Raw genomic sequence first — 7356 nt, forward strand, 5'->3', positions numbered from 1 at the left:
TGTGTAGTATTCCATTGTGTGAATATACACAGCTTCTCTATCCATTTGTTTATTGATGGGCACTTGGGTTGTTTCCAACTCCTTGCTATTGTGAACAAAGCCGCAGTAAACATGGGTGTGCATATGTCAGCTTGGGTGGCAGTTCTGGTTTCTTTACGGTATATTCCCAGCAGTGCAATTACTGGATCATATGGTATTTCTATTTGCAACTTTTTGAGATAGCACCATATTGCCTTCCAGAGTAGTTGCACCATTTTACACTCCTGTCAACAGTGACTAAGCGTTCCAGTTGCTCCACAACTTTGCCAGCATCTGTTGTTTGCTGCTCTGTTGAACTTTGCTATTGCTACTGGGGTGAGATGAAAGTCAGAACTATTTAAAAGGAATCTATGATTAGGGATTATACGTATGACAACAGCCCAGAATAAGTAGTAGACCATTGCAAAGAGGGCTGGGGGGATGGAAGGGAGGGAGATGGGGTAAAATGTGCAACAATAAATGAGTGAAATCTAACTTCTCTGTATATATGTCTTAAACTCACAAAATAAAAATTAATTTAAAAAAACCCATAAAACAGTCCTGTAATTCAATTCTGATGAGCAACGACCCAGCAGAACTGGCCTGGGGCTTCCCGGGTAGCAGTCTCCGCAAGGGCAGTTTGCTAGGTGTTTTCTCCTACAGAGCAGCTGACCAGTCGGAATTGCTTAACCCCTGAACCACCTGGGCTCCTTCTCTCTCGACTGCACACATGGGGTCGCTGAGAGTCCTAAATGAAGTAGAGGGCGCCTAAGAACGACAACAAGATACATGGAATATCATTCAGTCGTAAAATGACGTGGATTTGCCTACACTGGGCATTGCCTGTCAATGGAATCCTACACTACGTGGCTGTTCGCGTACGGCTGTTAGCCCTCTGCAGAATATTTTCAAGACTCCTGCACACTGCAGCATGTGTCAGGACACGACACAGAAAAATATCACAATAAACAAGTCACACAAGCTTCCAGGTTGATAGCGCAGGTGTTTCCACTGAACTGTATACATTTTAGAAAGGCTCATTTCATGTCATGTCACCTGCCTGAATATATGAACCCTTATATGCCTCCCCTGATTTAGACCATCAGTGGTACTACATCGACGTTGGAAGAGAAGCAGGTTATGGATGCGGTCCATTTTAACCAGAAGAGTAAAGAAATGCCTCTCCGAGGAGGTGAGTCGTAACGAGCTGGCCATGTGGAGAGCTTGGCCTCCACCTTCAGAGCCACTGGAGAGGTAGCCAAACGCCTGCTCTAGTTCTGTGAGGAACAAGCACAGAGCACCCTGGAAACCCACTGGAGGGCGCCAAATCCGGCCCCAGCGAGCCAGCAGGGGAGCTCGACAAGAGACAGCCGTGCTTTCCTAAGGAGAGAAAGGGGCACCTCAAAGTCTGACAAAGAGCACCACCTGTGGTCCCTTGAGCCTGACCTGAGCCAGGCCAAGCAAATGGCAGGCCATGGTGTCCGTGGGGCATCGTGGCCATTTTGAGGAGGTGGGAGGAGGGCAAGGCTTTTCCAATGGACCTGTTTCCTTTGTTCCCATGATATCTAGAGGAGTGTGGGGTCTAGGTGGAAAGCCAGACAGCCATGCTCATAACTTCTCTGTAATATGATGTGTACTCTGAGTGAATGTGTATCTATTTGACTGGTTCATATTCAGAAATGTCCCCAAAGGGTACCCAGCGGCAGGCTGCCGGGAGAGAGCTGTGAGGCTGTCCCTGTTGTGTGTATGAGTGTTGGGCAGTATGTCACCCACACTCTGTGCTCCAAACTTTACAATATCAATTTCAGTAGGCCTTTTTCCTCCTAGGCAAAAAAGAAAAGTTAAATAGACTCTGCAGTCTTTTAGTCTGCAACAAACTCTTTTATGAACGTGCTGAACACACTCATCTTTTTGGTGATCTCTGTGGGAGACTTCGGGAACTGAGGAGGACTCGGAAGCACTTAGTAAAGAAGAAGATCAAAGAGTAGAGCCCTCAGCGCGGAATACATCTCAATATCAAGAACGTGAAAATCCTCACCACTGGACCAAGAGGCAACAGCATCATGATAAATGGAGAAAGGATTGAAGTTCTCAACGATTTAATATTCCTTGAATCCACAACTAACATCCATGGTGATAAGTCGTCAAGAACTCAAAAGATGCATTGCATGGGGGAAATCTGCTTTCAAGGATCTCTCTAAATCACTAAAGAGCAAGGGTCTCAGTTTATAGACTAAGGTGCACCTGATTCAAGCCATGGCATTTCCAATTTCTTCTTATGCATCTGAATGTTGGACAAGTGACTGAGCATGGCAGGAGAAGCATCAATTCCTTTGAGCTGTGGTGCTGGAGAAGCGTATTGAATACCGCATAGACTGCCAAAAGAACTACAAAGGTGCCGTCAGGGGCTCCTTCGAGGTCAGAATGATAGACTTCATCTCCTGTACTTTGGACACGTTCTCAGGCCGGGCCAATTCCCGGGGAAAGGACATCATACTTGGAAAAGTAGAGCATCAACATAAAAAGAGGACAATCTTCAATAAGATAGACGGGCACAGGGCCCATAACACCAGGCTCAGGTGAGGAGTTCCGTGAGACGGTGCAGCAATGCTTCCGTCTGCTGTATGCAGTGACCGTGGGCGCGCCTAACAACAGCAACGATCTGCATCTTTTCAATCTGAATGCCGAACAGATCATTCAAGACGCCTGACTCTATGAAAAACAATGCGCCATGAGGATTGGAGGAAGACTCGGCAACAACCTGCATTATGCAGATGACACAACCTTGCTTGCTGAAATCGAAGAGGACTTGAGACACTTGTTGCAGGAGATCAAAGACTTCAATATGGATTGAAGCTCAACATCAAGAAAACAAAGATTCTCACCACTGGGCACTTTCATGATAGATGGAGAATAAATCGAGGTTAACAATTCCATCTTGCTTGGATCCACAATCAACAATCTTGGCACCAGCAGTCAGGGAATCAGTAGATGAGTTGCATTGGAAAAATCTGCTGTCAGAGAGCTCTCCAGAGTGCTAAAGAGCAACAGTGTAAATCTAGAGACTAAGGTGCACCTGATTCAGGCCATGATCTCTATTGCTTGCTGTGCATCTGAGAGCTGGACAATTAATAAGGATGGCAGAAAAAGAACTGATGCCTTTGAGTTGTGGTGCTGGAGAAGAGTGTTCAACATATCATGACTACCATGAGAGCAAGCAGGTCTGTCCTGGAGAGGGTGAAACCAGATTGCTCCTTGGAGGCAAGGATTTTGACATTCCATCTCACATACTTTGGGCACATTGCCAGGAGGGCTTAGTCTTTGAAGAAGGACATCGTGCTTAGAAGGGTGGAGGATCAGCACAGGTGAGGAAGACTCCAAATAAGATGGACAATGACTGGGGCTATGGGTCTCGGGTTTGTCAGAGATGGGCAGATTCAGAGCCATTGTTCATAGGGTCGTTATGAGTCATAGTCGACTCAACGGCACATAACAATATCAACAGCAGCAACGTGGAAGGAGAACCACTTGAGAGATCTCAGAGCTCACCTTGCCCATCTTACTCACTTAATAAATGGGGAAACTAGGGCCAAGTGCAAGGACTGAGAGAGTCACAGCATGGTAAATGGGAAGAGTGTAGGCCTTGGGTTTAGAGCAATGGAGTTAGAACCACAGCCACGCTTGTTATGTACCTATAATGAAGACTATTTCTCTGCCTTGCTCTCAATTGTCCCATCTATAAAATGGGAATAATAACTTGACTTCTCAGAGATATTTAAAGATTCTTGTTGTTGATATGTGCCATGAGTTGCCTGCGACTCATAGTGCCCTTATGTACATTAGCTCTGAAAGCTGCCCTATCCTGCGCCAATTTCATCGTCTCCTACAGACCTAATCCCATTGCTCCAGTCACTGAGTCAATCCATCTCATTGAGGGTCTCCCTCTCCTGCGCTGTTCCTCCACCCTTCCAAGTATGATGTCCCTCTCCAAAGACTGGTCCCTCCTGGAAACGTGCCCAAAGTATGTGAGACTGAACCTCAAAATCCTTGCCTCCGGGGAGCAAAGTGGTTTGACCCTCTACAGGCCAGACCTGTTTGTTCTCCTGGCAGTCACAGTATGTTCAACACTCTCCTCCAGCACCACTCCAAGGAATTGATCCTTCTATCGTCCTTAGTTAATGTCTAGCTCTCTCATGTATAGCAAGCAATTGCAAAGACTATGGCCTGAATTAGGCTCATCTTAGTCTCCAGACTGACATTGTTGCTCTTCAGTACTCTAGAGAGGTCCCTGACTTTGCAAATGAGTGCTGATTGTGGAACCAATCAAGCTGAGGTTGTTAACAATCTCTATTTCTTCTCCATCTATCATGAAGCTGCCAATTGGCTCAGTGGTGAGCATCTACGTTTTCTTGATGTTGAGCTTCAATCCATATTGAAGGCTACAGTCCTTGACTTTCCGCGGCAAACACTTCAGGTCTTCCACAGTTTGAGCAAGCAGAGTCGTGTCATCTGCATAACGTACGTTGTTGATGCGTCTTCCTCCAATCCTAATGCTACATTCCTCCTCAAAAAATCCAGCCTCCCGAATGATCTGTTGTGAATACAGACTGAAAAGGTATGGAGATAGGATGCATCCTTAAGGCACATCTTTCCTGATCCTGAACCATGCAGTGTTGTTTCCCTGCTCTGTTCTGACTACTGCTTCCTGGTCCATGCGCACTATTAAGCATTCTGGGATTCCCAGTCTTCTTAAGGTTAGCCACAATTTGTTGTGATCCACACAGTCAAACACCTTTGCATAGTCAATGAAACGCAAATAGACATTCTCCTGGTACTTTCTGCTTTCAGCCAAAATCCATCTAATGTTGGCTACAATGTCCCTAGCGCCACAGCCTCTTATAAACCCAGCTTGCACATCTGGCAGTTCTCTGCTGATGCTGTTTCAGGACCTTGCTTGCATGTAATATTAGTGATACTGTTTTATAATTTCCACACCCTGTCAGGTCTCAATGTTTTGGAATATAGATTTCTTCCAGTCAGTTGGCCATGTAATCATCCTCCAAATTTCTTGGCATAACCTGGTGAGTGTGTCCAGGGCAGCATCTGTTTGCTGAAATATGTCAATTGGTATTCCATCAATTCCTGGCCCTTGTTTTTCGCCAGGTCCTTCAGAGTAGCTTGAGCTTCCTTCATCATCATGGGCTCTTGATCATATGTTGTTTCATGAAATTCTTCGGTGTCAGACAATTCTTCTTGGTATAGTGACTATGCGTATGCTTCCATCTTCTTTTGATGCTTCCTGGGTCATTAAACATTCTGCCCTCAGCATCCTTAAGTATTGCAACTTGAGGCTTTAAACTTGTTCTTCAGCTTGAGAAATGTCGAGCGAGTTCATCCTTTTGATTTTCCATCTCCAGTTTTTGCACATTTCATAATAATGCTTTGCTTTTTCTTCCCAAACTGTCTTTTTAAATCTTCTGTTTAGCTCCTTAACTTCTTGATTTCTTCCTTCAGCTTTGGTTTCTTGGTACTGTAGTGCAATATTCAGAGTCTCTTCTGACATCTATCTTGGTCTTTTCATCCTCCTCTGTCTTTGTAACGACCTTTTGCATTCTTCATTGATGATATTCTTGGTGTTCTCCCACAGTTCATCTGTTCTTCACTCATTAGTATTCAAGCCCTCAAACCTGTTATGAGATGATCTTTAAATTCTAGTGGGATAGACTCAAGGTCAAACTTTGGTTGTTATGGATTTGATTTTATTTTCTTTAGCCTCAGTTTGAACTTGCATATGAGTATTTGATGGTCTCTTCCAAAATCGGCACCTGGCTTTGTTTTCACAGCTGATATCGAGCTTCTTCAGCAGTTTTGTTTTGTTTCCATAGATGTAATCAATCTGATTCCTATGTAGACCACCAGGTGAAGTTCATGTGTGTAGTCACTGTTTATGTTTCTTATAAAAGGTATTTGCAATGAAAAGTCATTTGATAGTACAGAATTCTATTATTCTATCTCCAGTCCCTTTTCTGTCACCCAGTCCATGTTTTCCAACTACTGATCCTTCTTCCCTGTTCCCAACTTTTGCATTCCAGTCACCCATTATTATCAAGGTATCTTGGTTGCATGTTCGATCAGTTTCTAACTGCAAAAGTTGGTAAATGTCATCTATTTTCTCCTCTTTAGCCCTGGTTATTGGTGCATATATATGACTGATAATTATACTAATAGGTCTTCCTTGTATGCGTATGGATATTATCCTGTCACTCACAACATTGTATTTCAAGATGGATCTAGAAAGGTTCTTTTTAACTATAAACACGACCCCATTTTTCCTCGCCTTTTCCAGCATAGTAGACCATGTGATTATCTGATCAAAAATGTCCCATGTCAACCCATATCATTTAGCTAATGCCTAGTATGTCAATATTTATGCATTCCATTTCTTCCTTAACAAGCTCCAGTTTTCCCACTTTCGTACTTCTCACACTCCACATTCCAATCTGTAGCGTCTCTTTGCAACTGTTCCTCCTCTGTGATTCCCAGTGAGAAGGTTCTGCCTCCCATATCATATCTGCTAGTCTATTCTAAGTGCCCTACTGTACATAGGGTTTTCTGAGGCGCATTTAGTGGATGGCCAATCCTTCTCCCTAGTCTGTATTAATTTGGATGCTTGACTCTAGAGCAATATTTGACAGAAAAGCATTTTGTCCAAAAGACCAGGTGCAAGACCTTTCCATTCTTCAGATAATGGATCCATGTTGGTTTCGCCCACCACCCGCTTCAGAGCATATCTCATTCCCATTCTCACTCCTGCTCTGTTAGCATCCAGTTCAGTTCCTTCTCCAGCACCTCCCATCCCCAGCGCCTAGCCAATCCTGGTTTGATGACTCAAGCCTCCACCCACTTCCTCTCCACTCTCCTGGGATGTAAGTGTTCCTGAGTATGGAAAGGACATCCTCCTCGGTGGCAGCTCTGGCAGCTCAGGTGGGACATCTTCTCTCCTAAGTCTGTTGTCCTTCTTTGTTTCAGAAGTGACATGAGACAAGGAAGGGTCCTATGCTCGCAAAGTGCAGAGTAAATGGGATATTCTTTGGTTTTGAGTCCCAGCTTCCTAGTCTCTTGACTAAATGGCCTTGGTAATTGGAATCAGGATACCCCAAAAGAATTTTAGCTCCTGGAGAAGTGACTGTCCCCTGGATATCACATCCCAAGTGTATCCCAAGAATATTCCAACGGGGATCCAGTTTAGCGCACCAAAAAGGCCTGCTGCGGAGAAAATGAAAGAGCCCCTTGTTTAACAGTCAATGTCCCTTTCAGAACCCTGGCGTGTCTGAGGCC

This window comes from Elephantulus edwardii, unplaced genomic scaffold (assembly GCF_000299155.1).
Source record: "Elephantulus edwardii isolate Elephantulus edwardi_28Jun2011 unplaced genomic scaffold, EleEdw1.0 scaffold00269, whole genome shotgun sequence".
Taxonomy (NCBI): domain Eukaryota; kingdom Metazoa; phylum Chordata; class Mammalia; order Macroscelidea; family Macroscelididae; genus Elephantulus; species Elephantulus edwardii.